Below are 15,793 nucleotides of genomic sequence, written 5' to 3'. Positions count from 1 at the left end.
CTCTGTTTCAGAACCTAGTGAATTACTTTCTACATTAGCAGCATCATTCTAAGGCAGTGTCCTGTAGCTGTAATAACTGACTGAGTGTGTATGTGAGAATTGATACACAACTGATTTCAATACGGTTTGACATTAACATATCTCTATGCTATAGATGCTGTTATTTAATAGCCATAAAAATACATAGCACACACAAATATTGGTTAAAATAGACCATTGCGATTAGATTTGAAGTATGTCTTATAAGGAAGCTTGCTAGGTTCTGAAACAGGTTTTTATTTGATTTTAAATCTACGATAGTTTAACTTAGAAACATCATGATTTTGTGATCTTGGGAGCATGCAAAAACTTAAATCTGCCCACTCTCGCTTAGCAATATCAGTCAGTAGTTCATTCTTAGATGTCAGCATGGCCATGTCATTTATAATGACACATCAGCTCAGGCTCAAAGCTCATATCCTATTCGCTACTGCTTTATAATTCTTGAACTCAAACTCATCTGAAGAAAAATTCTCACTGCAGGTAAAAGATGAGTCATTGTGACCACCACAAGTTTTGGGCAGAACATCTTATGTTCTATTATTTCATTCTGTAAAAACTGATATTGCACTAATATACTGTCCAGACAGGTATATGGGTAGCTGAGAGAAGTTAAGCAGAAATGTTTTTGCATGCCAGAAATCATTATGGAGCTATAATACATAATAGAGCAAATCTCTGTTATGGTTTTAGTTTTAAATGCAAACCACAATTATGCACACCCACATGTGCATTAGTGGTTTTATAAAGACCTGTTGCTGAAACATTCGTGCTACATTTACCATCAAACATTACATTTAGCCTACAGTGCAATGTATCCACCTTGACCAGATGGTCGTTAATTAATGGAAACCATGGCAATCAGTGAGGTGTTACCTTTCCTCTCTGGTGCTGATCATTATTGGCAGAGCACTGCACAGTACAAATTCATCTTTTCCATGAGCACTTGATTGAATCCTGTTGATATGCAATCTATATCTCCAAAAAGATTGGACATTTGTATTACAGCACTTCTTCCAGCATGTTGTTTGTTTTACTAATTTAAAAGTCATTTGGGATAAAAGCGTTTGCTGATTTTATAAATGTAAATTTAAAAGTAATCATGTAAATTTAATAGTCAACACATACGGATAACTTTGCATACAGAGAAAGGGAGATGTGAGACAATCCCCAAAAGTATTTTGACAGCTTTGAACATTTAGGACACACTTGGAATGATAAATTGAATTAGACGAAATGTCAAACCAAGTGTGATCTGCAAATATGTGACGTTACACCTTTTGTTTTGTTTTTTTGTTTGTTTTTGTTTTTTTAGACTTTTGACCAGTTGGTCCAAAAAATAAAATAAAAAATGCAACTACTGTTTCTTAATTTGAACTTTTTTGTTGATTTTTTTTCTTGCTTGAAAACTGTGTTTGCGTTATTATAAATTACACTTGCTTTGATATATGCATTTTTGGATGTTAGTTTTAAAATAATGGTTCCCTTTCAGTCGGTCACTCTCGTCAACACATCAGATAACGTGACGTCTCTGTTCCCTCCTTCAGGGAAAGAGGGTTACCATACGTAACCGAGACGTTATATGGACTACACATGTTGATATGCAGAAGCTGTTCTTCCCTGGTAACAAGCTAAAACTTCCAATGTTCAGCCACAGCTGACCCAGCATATTTCACTGGGGAGTTCTTATACAATGACAATCTTTCTCGGTCCTAATGGGCTTACTAATCAACTCTATGGATGCGCCCACACACACTCTCAGCTTTCTATCACTGCTTCTTTTCTGCTGTCTCTGTTCCTGTGTGAATGACTCAGGTAATGGCAGTGAAAGCTCCCCTTCTTTTACTCTGTCTGCTCTTTGAGGTTTGTACATTCATTTGTCATTATTCCTCTTTTTATTGAGAATGTGCTGTTATTACCTGACCCTCCATCCATTAGAGGCCATTTTTCATTAGTGAATAAAATAAGCGCACTTATCCTGTAGATGCCCTCAGATTTTTATTAAAAATGACATTTAATTCTAGCACTACAGCAAACATGATTTAAACCATTTTTAACCATTTTGAAGAGTTTCATAGAGTTTATAGGTTCTTTCTCAATTAAATTAATAAAAATAATAAATGGAATTAATAGTATTTGCAGCATTTTGGGAGAGACGGCTAGGCAGGAAAATAGATCAGAATGAGATTTATTATTATTCTGAGACCACTAAAACTGTGCTTGCTGTGGCTGAAATGAGTTTTGTGTCCATTTCTGTCATTCCAACATTTTATTGTATCACAGATTAATGACATTTTATACTGTACGATCAATCGTTACTCATTTTCCTTCATCAGTCAAACACAAATGAAGGCACGCTGACGGCCCACTTTGATTAGTTGATATCTATTCTCTCTTAGAGTCGGGCTGAGATAATACGATAATCCCGTTGAATAGAGCAAAATTCCATTAAGAAGCTCTAGCACTGCATCCTGGTCTTTTGTCTGTCAGGCCTATTTTTTGTACAGCACCGGAGTACAAGTGACCTGATAGTATCGAAACATCCTGGAGTCTCGGCACAATGGACTCATGCCTGGGAGAAAGGAAAGACTTCAATAAACTTCCATTTTTCCCTCTCTTTTGTTCAAAGGGCTCAAATACTGCTTTCCTCTCTGCCGTTGATGTTCATAGACTGATTCATCCTTTGGAATAATAATCAAGCTCCTTTTCTGGGTGGCTGCAGGTGTGACAGTTGTGCAGTTATATAAATGCAAAACAACTCTGAAAAGCAAACATTCTTGTCTGCTTGAGTGAATGAGCAATTTGCATGTAACTTTTAAAACAATTGACAAAGAACATTGAAAACACAAACAAAAAAACCCAAAACAAGAATAGCATATTTGTTCATTTTAGTCACTGTATGAAGTTATGACCGAGTGATTTGGCTTTTCGTGGCTCTCTGGCTCTCTTCAAAGCTGTTTGTTCTCCTCTGTGGATTGAAGAGGTCTATAGCTTTATCGCCCTGCCACACTTGTTAGAGCTACCTTTCATGAGTGTTAGATTGACTCTTCACATCAGTAGACTGGCCCCTGCAGGCTTACATCCCTTTGGTGCTTGTGTAGTTTGAACTATTGCTACCAGAGATTGCTTACAAAGCTCAGTTCACTATAGAGCCAATTTGATTTGTTAAGTATTTGATTTATTTTCTGAACATTTACTGTATAATGCAGCCACAGTGCAATGCAGTAATGAATAAATCTTATTGTGGATCTTTTTGGCATATTTCTAAGTGACAGAGCTTTTAGGACTATGAATTAAGGTAATCACATCTGTCATCTCCTGAAATAATGACAATATTTCCGCTCACTTGATGTTTTCTACAGAACTTGTAATCTCATTTAGTGTTGGTGGTGTATAATAGGGGCTATAAAAAAATTCTAATCTTTCCATGTTTCCTGCTATGAGTTTGCTGGCTGCCAGGATTTCTTGTATGGTAAACATATATGTTGGTTAAAGATAAGAACTTGTCTTCTTGCCGCATATTTCTTAACAGTAATCTCATATCTAACCAGAGGTTTCACATAATCTGTCCAGTCAGAGATAAGCACCGTCCAATCCCTGTCCTCCTGCTGATGATTTTGAGATTATCAGCACCGTTAAAACTAATAAAATACCATCATAATTTTTAGACATATTTATTCCTGTAGTAAGGGGCACTTTTCGCCAATGGGCCAGAAAACTCAGACCAAAAACAACCTGAGGATATAAGCTGTAACAGACAAGATATGAGTGAGTTCATCCCATGACATTTCTCAGTGACGGCAGATGGCTCAGTCTGATTATATTCTCAAGTGTTTATTATTCTCACCCTCGTGTCTAAATCTTCCTACACATTTTTTGTTTGTTTGTTTAGTTTGAACAAGCAACCAAAATCACAGAGCATAATATTTTATGATGAAACTCCTTATTAAAAGGAATATGCAAAAATGCTTTAGCTTTTATTATTTGTATTAAATTTGCATCTTGAATGCGAATGTTTTTTTTTTTTTAAATAAGCTTCACCAGCCTGTGTTATCTGAATACAGAGGCAGCAGAGGGAGGAACCAGGGACTGGTGAGAAACCATCTTCATGCATTAATGAACAATAAGGTCAAAGCTAAGCTTGGAAAATAGAATCAGGGGACAAGTCGTTTATAAATAGGTCTTTTTTCATTCTGTTAAGATGAATAATACTACAATTACTATTATGTCTTTTCTATTATTGTCATTTGGCCTATATATAGTTATAACTATGCCCATGTCTATTGTGCAGACAATTACATTTTGAATAGACAGTCACTAAGCATAAGCACTTTTGCAACACATAGTCCAAGGGTCAACCACAAGATGTCTGTGCATCTTTTTTTACTGGCATTGGTATAGAGAGCAGGCTAGCTCACCTATGAACCAATGCAGTCATTTAAAGGCGGATAGAGGTTTGGGAGGAAGGTGTCATGTGAAAGCCCAGAGTTAATGGAGCCCCACCAGTGAGATGGTGCTTGGCGCACTAATAAAGTTTCCCTCTGCCAGCTTGTGCAGCAGAGAGGGGTCTTGTTTGGAAATACATAGGCAAAACAAGGTCAAATGACTAATGGAGGTGAAAGCAATTTCACTGTCAGACAACATCTAAATGGAATCCTTTGCTTGCTCCCCAACAGTGGCATTACTGCCGTGCCAGTTTCATCTCTTTTAGGCTGGCCATATCTTCAGGCAAGTTTGGTCACATTTTCAATTTACATGAATTTTTGTCATCTGTTTTCAGCCATGTAATGACTTTATGAGCTTTGAAACACAAGCTGTGAACACAAAAGGGCTTTATGGACTGAAGCATACGGTCATCTGATTGTGCAATATTTATAGCTCTCTATTTATAAGGTGCTTTGGTTCTTCTTGAGATTTGCATGTGGGCTTGACACATCCCAAAGGGGATAAAAATGTCATAAATGTACCTATAAGATGCTCCCATTTGGGGTTGGCAATTAATTAATTAATTTGTTCTGCTGAACTGTAAAGCACAATTCCATAAAAGCACTGATGAGAGTAGTGTTGTCAAAAGACCCGGTACTTCGGTACCAAGTCGGTACTAAAAAAATTAAAATGTCACGGTACCAGGTTTCTTTAAGTACCGGTGGTACCGAGTACCCGGTCAACCCAGTTCTTGACGCATACAGCGCTATGATTTCCACGAAGCAGAAAATGCGGACAGAATCTCAAAATCCAGTCATGAAAATGAAACTTACATTTTAATATGGACAGTCACGGAATTTGTCAAAGTTAGCATAAATTAATCAAATCAAATCTCCATATGGACCAGTATCTGTAAATGTTAAGCTGCAAAAGTTGGTTGAAATATGAATCCTGCATGTTCTGCGCGTCTCTGTGTGAATGAATGAATGGCAGAGACGTGCAGGTTTGTTTACTACATAGACTGAAGTGCGTGACGCTTGCAGTAATTTCAGCATCTGCCGTCTCAATGAGGACATAAATACATAAAAAACATCACCAGAACTGTTCTGAGTCACTTCACAAGCATTTTACCAATTCATTTGAGTAAAACCAGTGTCAATTTAAAGGTATTCACGGCAACCCGTCAAAAAAAGTTCATTTTTACATAAAGGCATTCTGCTAGAAATATTACTATTATTTAGTAGAATGTATGTGATACTGCTACTACTGTTGAAAAAATTAATAAAACTTTATTTTTTAAAGAAATAAATCACACAATATTTCTTCCATGTTTTAAATTTAAAGCAAATCCCCTTTATTTACCAAAAAATAAAATGTGTTTAAATTTCATTAATTAAAAGACAAATTAAATTTGGGTGAAACTTGTTTACTGTTTTTCATAATTATATTACTTGCAGAAAAACTTTAAACACAATTTTAAATAAGTATAAAGAATGGCATTGGTTTTATTTTTAGTGATAAAATAAATAAATTTAGTGATAGTGTGGTTTTTTTTTTTTTTTTAGCATATTTTTGTGTTTTGCTTTGGTACCAAAATTGGTACAGAGAACCGTGGATTTTCACTGGTATCAGTACCGAATACTGAAATTTTGGTACTGTGACAACACTAGATGAGAGGGGTAAATTCTGTGGGGGATTTACTAACAATGTGCACATTAAAGAAAACAGACGCAGCTAGATCATTATAATGTCCAGCAAAATCTACCAAGAGCAGTGCAAATTACCGCCTGCTTTAAGACATTAAATGCATTAAATAATAGCGCAAATACCAGTAATTTGACAATCGCAAACGTTAGTAAATAGCGTTGAGTGATTCATTTTAATACTCTCCTCCCATAAATTTTGCATCTGAAAGGGAAACTCCTACAAATGCAGATTCAGTATGGTCAGGCGCAAAAAATAACTGTGTCCACTCCTTTTCAGCGCTAATTCTTCATTTCACTGTTCATAGGCTTCATTTTAGTAAATCTGGACAGTACTATTTTAATGCCAAAAGATGGTTTGTGCTGGCACAATGTGTTGGTAAATCTGTAGACAGGGCTTGAAAAAAAAAAAAAAAAATTCAATCGGTTCACTCTGAGCAGAATCCATAATGTAACGTTTCTGTTCCTGTGTTCCTCTAATATTGTTACTGTTCCGAAACCGGTTTGGGTGGAAGAAATACTTATAATAATAATAGTAATAATAAAAACGTTATTTTTTAAAAACAATTTTCTTTGCCTAGAATTTGCCTAATAATAATAATAATAATAATAAAGTACAGCGCTTTCTTTACTCAAAAAGAAAAGGAAAAAAGAGAGATCTGGTAACGTTAGCCAATAACCCGCTGCGCTTAGTCAGCCAATACAGCATAATTTTTTCTAGACTTTTGGCCAAATGTAGGCTACTAAAAAAAAAAAAAATCTGTCAACACTTTAAAGACATTAAAGTATTTTTAAGATATTTAAAAATGTTTGCTGCATTGTAAAAAGAAACAAAAAACAAAAAAAAACAGTAACACTTGTATAAGATTGCATTTTGAGAGTGAAAAAAAAAACATAAGTCGCGTCTCACGTCGCATTTTATTAGCCCTATTACTTTCCGAAATAATGAAGGCTAAAATGCCTGTAGGCTAAAGCAAAATGTTAACAAACATTATAAGAACAGTTAAAAGTTTCTCTCCAAAACAAATCAACTAAAGTTTAGGCTATAAAAACATCAATCCAAAAACAAAGGTGAAGCTGATGCCTACCTCTCTCATTCGGCTTGAATCCAAATGTTTCCATATTCCCGATGTATCTGGATGCTAAAATATTATTTATTATATAGTGTTTGTACTTTCATCGACATAAAACATGATCCTTCACATCGGCTATATCAGCACAGTGAGGCGCGGTCACGCGGAATGCAAACCGGAGCAGTGTAACTTTTTTATTTGTTTAATTAACTCTATTTTATTTTGATAATGAACAGGCTTCAATATAGCAAAATTATGTTGTGTGTGCACGTAAGGTGTCAGCGCGATGGTCATACCAACGTTGGTTGGTTATAAAGAAGCAAGAGTTTTTTAAAAGCTGTCAAGCTTTTACAAAATAATTCAAACTGTAACGCTTTTGCAAAATAAAGAAAACTACTCTCTGCTGTTTCGTTTTACCTTCCCGAAAACTTTGGAACATGTCACAATGAACCGTAATTTAGCACATTTTTTCTTTCGTTTCGTTAATCTGTCAATATGATTTAAGTGAAATATATTTAGTGTATATGCCTATATTCCTTTTTATGTAAGCCTATAGTTTTTCTGTTTTTTCCATTCACAGAAGCGTGTGATCTGTTGAATTCATCTTACACTATCATCAGATAAACTCTAAGGGCGGTGCATTGCCATTGTGACTTACCTATGATGAGTTCACAGCTGAGCAGGCATTTCACTTCTTGGCCTCAGCGTCACATTTGCATAGGCCTTACTACTGGAATTCATGATTGGTTGACAGCAAATTTCAAATATTAAATGGAACGATAAAATAATGTTATTAACCGGTTAATGGCCATTTCAAATTTTCGATTCTGTTCGGAACTACAAAATTTGATTTTGTTTCTGTTTCTGGTTCTGTTCCTGTCAAAATTTCATTTGTTTCCGGTTTTCGTTTTCATTTCTTGAACTGGTTCAGAGCCCTGTCTGTAGATGTCATTCACAAATTGGTGAAAGGACTTCATTTATAAATGACGAACAACGTCACTTCTTAATTGGTCAGAACAACTGGTCTTGTATTTATTGACATCATAGTTATGAAAGTTTGTTCATTCATATTTCCATAAAGATTTTTTGTTCGCTCAATTGAATCTCTAGATTTTCTTTGTGCAAGGGACGTACAATCATAATGGAGACTGGTAACTCTACATTGATCCTTAAATGAAAGGGTGGGTGTTGTGTCAGGTAAAATCACTTTGTAAAATCTGCCTATGTCTTCATAAAAAAGAATGCTGCAAGAAAGAGACGGCCTACTTTTGGAGCCGTGCGTTATGTGTATCTGACAGATAATCTGAGCGCAACAGAGTGGAAAGAACGCAGTATCGATTAGAGAGCAGGAGAGCAGGAGTCTGAGAGGTGGAGAATCTTTGTGATGGCACAGGAGGAAAAGCTTTGGGTATGTCGGTGGATTTTCATATTGTTGTGAGCAGTCAGGCTTTACTTAAAGAGTTACTCCACCCAAAAATGAAAATTTTGTCATTAATCACTTATGCCATGTCGTTCCAAACCCGTAAAAGCTTTGTTCATCTTCAGAACACAATTTAAGATATTTTGGATGAAAACCGGTAGGCTTGAGATTGTCCCATAGACTGCCAAATAAATAACAGTGTCAAGGTCCAGGAAAATATGAAAAGCATCGTCAGAATAGTCCATCTGCCATCAGTGATTCAACCATATTTTATGAAGTACATTTGCAACTAAACAACTGATAACCTCCCTTAAAAACAAAGTCAGGTATTTACAATATTATTGAATATAATGTTTAACAGGTACTGTATGTATCTGTTTAACTTGCCAATGAAGGTTTATTATCTTTATAATGAGACTATGATAAAGACACAACGCATAACTGTGTAAAACAGTTTGTAGTTTATTAAGCTGAGGACAAGACTTTGCTATGAGCTGGTAGTGTGTTGATAGATTTCGAGAAAGCCATTGCTGAATGCCCACATTGTTCACACCAATAAAAGGACACTCCCTATGACTCCATGGATGAATCAGTTTCTTTTTTTTTTCAGAGCCAGTAGAATCAAATTTATTTTCCAAAGTAATTCAAATGAGAATTTTCGACTATTCAACATGAATATCAATAACACAACTGCATTTCAAGCATTCTCATTTATTTTCTCTCTGTATGCACACACAAGGGGGGGCTATGAATGTCCTGTCCATTGGGGAACAGCTTGAAAAGCCTATAGTATCTGTTAGACAAGTGCACACTATAAACCAAAAATATGTGCATTCAGTTTTTTACAAATGTTTCATTAGGTGATTGGCATTGACCTTATTGCTGATACCATTATTCATTGTGGTTACAGTTTAAATTTCCATAAGGTCCTTCCAGTTGTTTTCAATAGATTCTGCTTTGCCCAGCTGGCCACTGACTTACTGTCAACATGCATACACTAGATGCCATTAACTATTAGGGGCATACCATTCAATGGAAAAATCAAGCTGTAAGAAAAAATAAAATACGGGATTCATTATAAAGCTTATTCTAATAAAAGCCTTATGCATTTACACTAGATATCATGCAGTTTGGTCAAAACAGTAATATTGCAATCGTTTTGACACGCATTGCAAATGACACTGCAATAAGATAAACGTTGTTCCTGTGGCTCAGTGGTAGAGCATTGCGTTAGCAGCACAAAAGGTTGTGGGTTTGATTCCCAGGGAGCACATGTTTGGTAAAAAAAAAAATGTTAGCCTGAATGCACTGTAAGTTGCTTTGGATAAAAGCATCTGCCAAATGCATAAATGTAAATTTATCATGTCATATTGCTGCTGCTCAGCCTGAGCCCCACACTGCCGATTTCTCTGACAAAAGCAGTGAAAGCATAATATATTGTAAACTGCAGCCTTCTGTGGTTTGGTAATTGTGTTAGACATCATGATTTCATTTTTAATTATATAATTTGTGCATTCTAATTGGATAGCCAAGGTCTCATAGTCTGGTGGTTTCCAAGCATTTAGACCCCAGTTTAGTTTCTCATTGTCATGTAGGTGCCACTTTCAGAACATGTCATGTTTGTAACGAAGAGATGTCATGCCCACAACAGTGTAACATGTCATGTTTGTAACGAAGAGATGTCATGCCCACAACAGTGTGCCATCCCTCATTATTTGACATTGTAATTATGGTAGTACTGTTCCTCAATTCTTTGTAGTTTCAACAAAGTTTACTGCTTTCCAAAAAATAAACGCGTGTAACATAAGTAGATTTCCCACTCTTTGATTATATGTCTCTGAAATAACTCTTATTGTGCCTTGTGAGTGCTATGTGAGCATTTCATAAGCAGAAACTATTTTTGTAACTTGTACTTGTATGAAAAAATTACATAAAAGGTAATGAAGGTTTCCATGTGTGCTGAACTCACAAGGCACAACAGTTTAACATCCATGGTGGACATTTGTAGTGGTAATGCATAATACAACCTAAAGCATGCAAGTCTTTTCTGCTGCTCCACATTGAATGCTACTTTTCCTTGAGGTATGTTCATTATATTGTAGTATAAGAAAGATCTTGATGTTACTAGGTCCTCCATGAATCTTCTTTACGCATGATAAATTGAGTTCACGGGACACAAGAGCCGGTACCCACAGGATAAGTTTCCTATAGTGGCCATTGTTTCTGCTCATACTTTCCATATATTATTCAATAATGCAAGCCAAGGCCATAAAACATGTTCACTTGTGAAAAGACTTATGACCCTTGAAGAAATAGTTCTTTTCATTTGTCTTTCTAATGGTGGTATATGTCAAAGCATAGTGCAGCCTGTTGCTTTCTGAAGATGAAATGTGCAAACGAGCCCACAGAAAGATAAAAGAGGAGCTCCAATGGCAAAACTGAACAGGACATTAAGTGAAAAGATGTAATTAGTTGTGTCTTAGCAGAACAGCCTGAGAACACTGATTTGCGTATAGTCTTAGCAACTGTCAGAGTGGACTTGGAGGACCTGTAATTAGCTTAGCATCTTATTTATTTTCAGAGAAGATTTGATGGTGATCGTGGGTGGTGTGTACTGTGGATTGAATCCCAGCCTTGTCCACCCTCAGTTTTACAGGCGTGCTTTGGATGAATGTTCCATAAAGCATCACAAACTCTTGCCTTTGCTTTATGCTGTGGTAGATAGCAATGTTAGAGCCATCAAGCTGGCAACTCTACAGAAAAACACATTCAGCGATTAACAGAGTTTGAAACTGTAGCTTGCCAAGCTCCAAGCTACTCAAATAGCATCGGCCTCAGGCTATCCTTTTGAAAAAGTAGCTAGCAACAGTACAATCTGCTAACAAAACTTAATTGAAGCTTTGTAGGGGGACGTGTTTTGTTAATAGTGTAACTATCACATTATATGTTGTATATTTTGTATATAATGCAAAAAATTGAGGGTTGGTAAGATTTTGGAATATTTTTTAAATAATTCAGTTATGCTCGCCATGGCAGTAAAAGTACAGCAAAAGATACAGTAAAAAACAGTAATATTGTGAAATAGTATTAGGCTGCAATTTAAAGTAACTTGTTTTTAATTTAATATTTAAAAAAAAAATATGGCAAAGCTGATAAAACTTTTTAAAAAAAATCAGAGCAGTATTCATCAGTCACAAACATTAAGGTAAACATTAATATCTGAATGTAGTGCAGAAATAAATAAAAATGTATAAATAAATGTATAAATAAAACATCAAAACATCTAGATGTTAAAAACAGTAAAGACAACAGTGTTTGACTATATTTTTATGGGTTTTTTATGTTTTTCTAAAAAAATATGATGGTGTTGCTAGCGTTGTAATATACTGGCCCAGTCAGAAGTTTCTGTAGTATTCAGCCTAAGATTTCACCTTCAGTAGCTACATTTCTATCCACCTATTTTTATGAGCATTTTGGAATATTGCATAAAAAACACTGGAAGGAAACGCCAAGATGCGCATTAAACAGTTTTGGGTCCGAGTCCACCTTGTCAAGTCCTAGTTTTTAATCAGTTGAGTTTAAGTGGGAGATGTTTATATTATTTTTATGTTGTTACTTTTTTAAAATTTTATATTACACATGACATGGATTCATCTGTACTGAAAAAATTCTGGGTCCAAAATATCCAAGTACGAGTCCACCTGAGTCCACCCAAGTCCGTCCAAGTCCAATTTCATTCACAATTGCAGTCCGAGTCCAAGTACCCCAACTCTGGCATAAATTCTAAAAATGTGCATAAAAAACTTATGCGCACATTTGAGTTATAAGAATAAATGTGCATAAACTATGATAGAAACACATTTACCAAATAATTTCAACCATGTGCATCAAAAAAGTCATGTGACCTGAGACGAAATAATTTGACTAGCAGTGGACCGATCTCGTTCACTGCATCTATATGTTGTTATAGTCGTTCTGAAATGCCTGAGCAAAGTCTGTTGTCAAAGTATTTCTGTATAGTTGTCTTACATGACTGCGTTCCCAAACAGGAGGCTTCCACCTCCGAAAGCAATAACTTCATTTACTGTGCTTTGTCTGCTCACTCTGAGCCGCAAGTAATTTATCATATATGAAAATTATTATATTCAGTGGCTTCTCCTAGTTTTCTTAGTGATATTTAGTGCCAGTTTACCAGAAAGTAATGATTTTGTTGTCTTTGACACATTGGATGAAAACGCTGTTTTATTCGCAAATATTATATGCAATATTCCAGTTTTGCGCATTTGTTTAATTGGAATCTTTAGATGGAAACATAGCTAGTGTAAGTCTATAGGATTTTTCCAATGTTTTTACTGATTTCTTAGAAGAACAATAAGTATGAGTAATATTGATGTGTGTCTAACTAACTTCTAAATAAATGTTGTTAAAAAAAGGGACTTTACTAAACACTATACAGGGATGGCTCAAATGTATTGGTAAATCGTTTAACCAATTGAACCATTTTGCTGAAATGAATCTAATTTCCCAGCAGTACTTGAAAAAGGGAGGACATTCTAGTGAAGCGTGTTTGATTTTTCCATCAGATTGCTTGGTTGTAAGGCTGTCATACAATCTCACTTCAGACCTTGAATAACCACCTCTCTACAGATGCCCCTGTCAATGTTCCTTCATCCTTTTATCTCAATGTTCCTTTTTTCCTCTGTTCACACTTGTCTGCAGAACAAAGTGCAATATATTTTTATTGCACAATGTTTTTGGGTAGCTTGTGAAAGTGTAATGAGCACCATTGCAAGCTCAATAAGCTGTTTTCATGCCAGCCCCTCAGGCCACAAGAGTACAGACAGCTTCCCACAAGTCTGTCATCGCATCGGGCTATCTCAGAGATGAAGCTGTGCTCAGAAAATGTAAAGAACACGCACTTATTCACTCCTTGCAGCAGACGGTACGCTCAAACAGACCCTAGAGCTCTAGAGTGTCATCTATTTCCTCTTAAAATGAAAGAAACATTTTATAAAGCGCTATACAGAAATCAATAGGGAAAGCTTGTACCGTTTCACATCATTCAGATTCATTTTACCTCACAAACCATGCTAGAAAGCCAAGGCAGTAAATGTTCCAATATTGTCTTCTGTTGCTTGATGTCGCAACTACACGTTGTCATTATTTGTTCATGTTGTGAATTCATGTTAGCAATTTAAGCTATTGTTAGAGGAAACTAAACCAAGGGGTTTAAAAGCCATAAAGCAAAAGAACTTCCCACTCCGTGTGTTTCTGTGATGCAGTGACACAATTCATCAAAGGAACTGGGGCCTCAGTTATAACCGTATGCACAAAACCTGCCCTGAAAGAGGCAAATATAGGGAAAATATGTGCACCTGCATGCAAACTCTGCGTATGGACTTTTTTTCCTGGAGAGAGAAAAGTAATGAAGTAAACAACGATTTTAAACTGTTTTCATTTCATCATATAAATTTACATTAAATATTCCACACTCATTAATGGAGATAAGCACTGAAATTACATAAAGTCATTACGCAGAAGTTAATTAAACCAAAGTTATATGAATTTAGACATAGCCTATTTGTAGTGGATGCACTTGATTGCTTTTCCAGTGGTATGTTATATTTTAATGACAGTGTAAGAAAAAGTGATGAGAACTTTGAAGATCTTGATGAAGATGTTTATTGCAGCATAGCAGTGACAAAGTACACTGTAGTACCTTGGGTTCAACAGAGTCAGAATGAACCCAGAAGATCCTAAGTTCAAACCTTTTATACATTTTCGGTTTACTACCCTCCATGTAAATTAAGTTGCTCCTGTTGTAACAGCTGTAGTCTGTATGTTAATTAAGTTCTGACACCCCTTTGGTGGTTCTCAGTGTCCCACACCATTCCCATTCTACAATTGGTCACCATTTGCTCAGGATGTGATCATCCCAAATGGTCTACAAATAACATAACTGTTGTCTTTCCTGTTCTCTATATTAATTAAGCCATTTTGGGAAATGAGCATGATCAAACATATTGTGGAGTGGAAGCTGGGTCGAGGCAGACTATCATTTCTTAAAGTGCTCTCTTCAATGCTCTTGGCCCAAAAGAAGTATCGCATCCGCTCCCTTACACAGATTACACCTCCCTTCCTGGGCAGGTGCCCAGTGGCATTGAAGCCCTGCCTTAGGTTGTCCCCCTTCTGGCCATTGGAAAATCTTACTCATCATTGGGTCATCACCTCATGCACACTGCTTATTGCTCCATCCAATTAAGCAAAATTTATAATAGAGACTTTTCCTCAAATTTGGGGGGGGGGGGGGGGGGGGGCGTTGGGGATTTGGGAGAGGAGCACCTGAGAACTATAACAGCAAAAGGGATTTTCTAAATGTACTAAACATTATGACAGTACAAACATAGCCAAAAGCCAAAGGAGCAAAAACATCAATCAACAGGCAACACAGTGTGTGTGTGTGTGTGTGTGTGTGTGTGTGTGTGTGTGTGTGTGTGTGTTTTTTTTTTTTTTTTTTTTTTTTTTTTTTGATTTTGTTGTGTGTGTGTGTGTGTGTGTGTGAGTGTGGACGTCCTTTGTCCTCATGTGTGCATTCAGTAGACAATGTTCTGCATTCGAGTATGCATATGTTTGTCTCTTTCTGGTGTCATGTGCAGAGAGTCTGTCTTTGTGCATTTCTCATTTCTTGTTTTCCATCTCGGTGATAAGACTGCTGTCCACAGTCTCTGAAATTGGTTTGATCTCATTGTTTCTCTTTTCCATTGTCCATTCATTTCAATTTGGAAAAGTCCTTCTAGCTGTTGTTGCAGTTTGTGAAATTCTATCAGGTCCATCCATGCCATTGTGGGTCTCAGGGTTTCTAGATCTTTTAGGCTTGATGTTCTGGATCTTGTAGGTCTGGAAATCTCTCGATTTCTGTTTCTGTTCTTTAAGAAGTCCTTTCTCTTGTGGAAGTCCCCTGGCTCCACTGGCCCTGCTGGCCTTCTTAATTGTCCTTTTTCTTCTGGAAGTCCTCTGGCTCCACTGGTTTTGCTGGCCTTCTTGTCTTTCAGATGACCGGATCATCTTTCTCCAGGAGGGTACACATTTCAAACAAACATCTCGATGCTTGTACCTGAAACAAGATCAAAAAG

At 36.3% G+C, this 15,793-nt stretch overlaps 1 protein-coding gene across 4 annotated transcripts in view; it reads left to right on the top strand.

Annotated features, from left to right (window-relative positions):
- The window catches only part of LOC109101751 (fibroblast growth factor 14-like), a 119,502-nt gene that overhangs the window by 82,851 nt on the left and 20,858 nt on the right, over nt 1-15,793 (top strand). The window lies entirely within an intron of this gene.

This window comes from Cyprinus carpio, chromosome B9, assembly GCF_018340385.1.
Source record: "Cyprinus carpio isolate SPL01 chromosome B9, ASM1834038v1, whole genome shotgun sequence".
Classification (NCBI taxonomy): domain Eukaryota; kingdom Metazoa; phylum Chordata; class Actinopteri; order Cypriniformes; family Cyprinidae; genus Cyprinus; species Cyprinus carpio.
The sequence above is the reverse complement of the archived record's forward strand: the minus strand, read 5'-3'. Positions and strand labels throughout refer to the sequence as shown.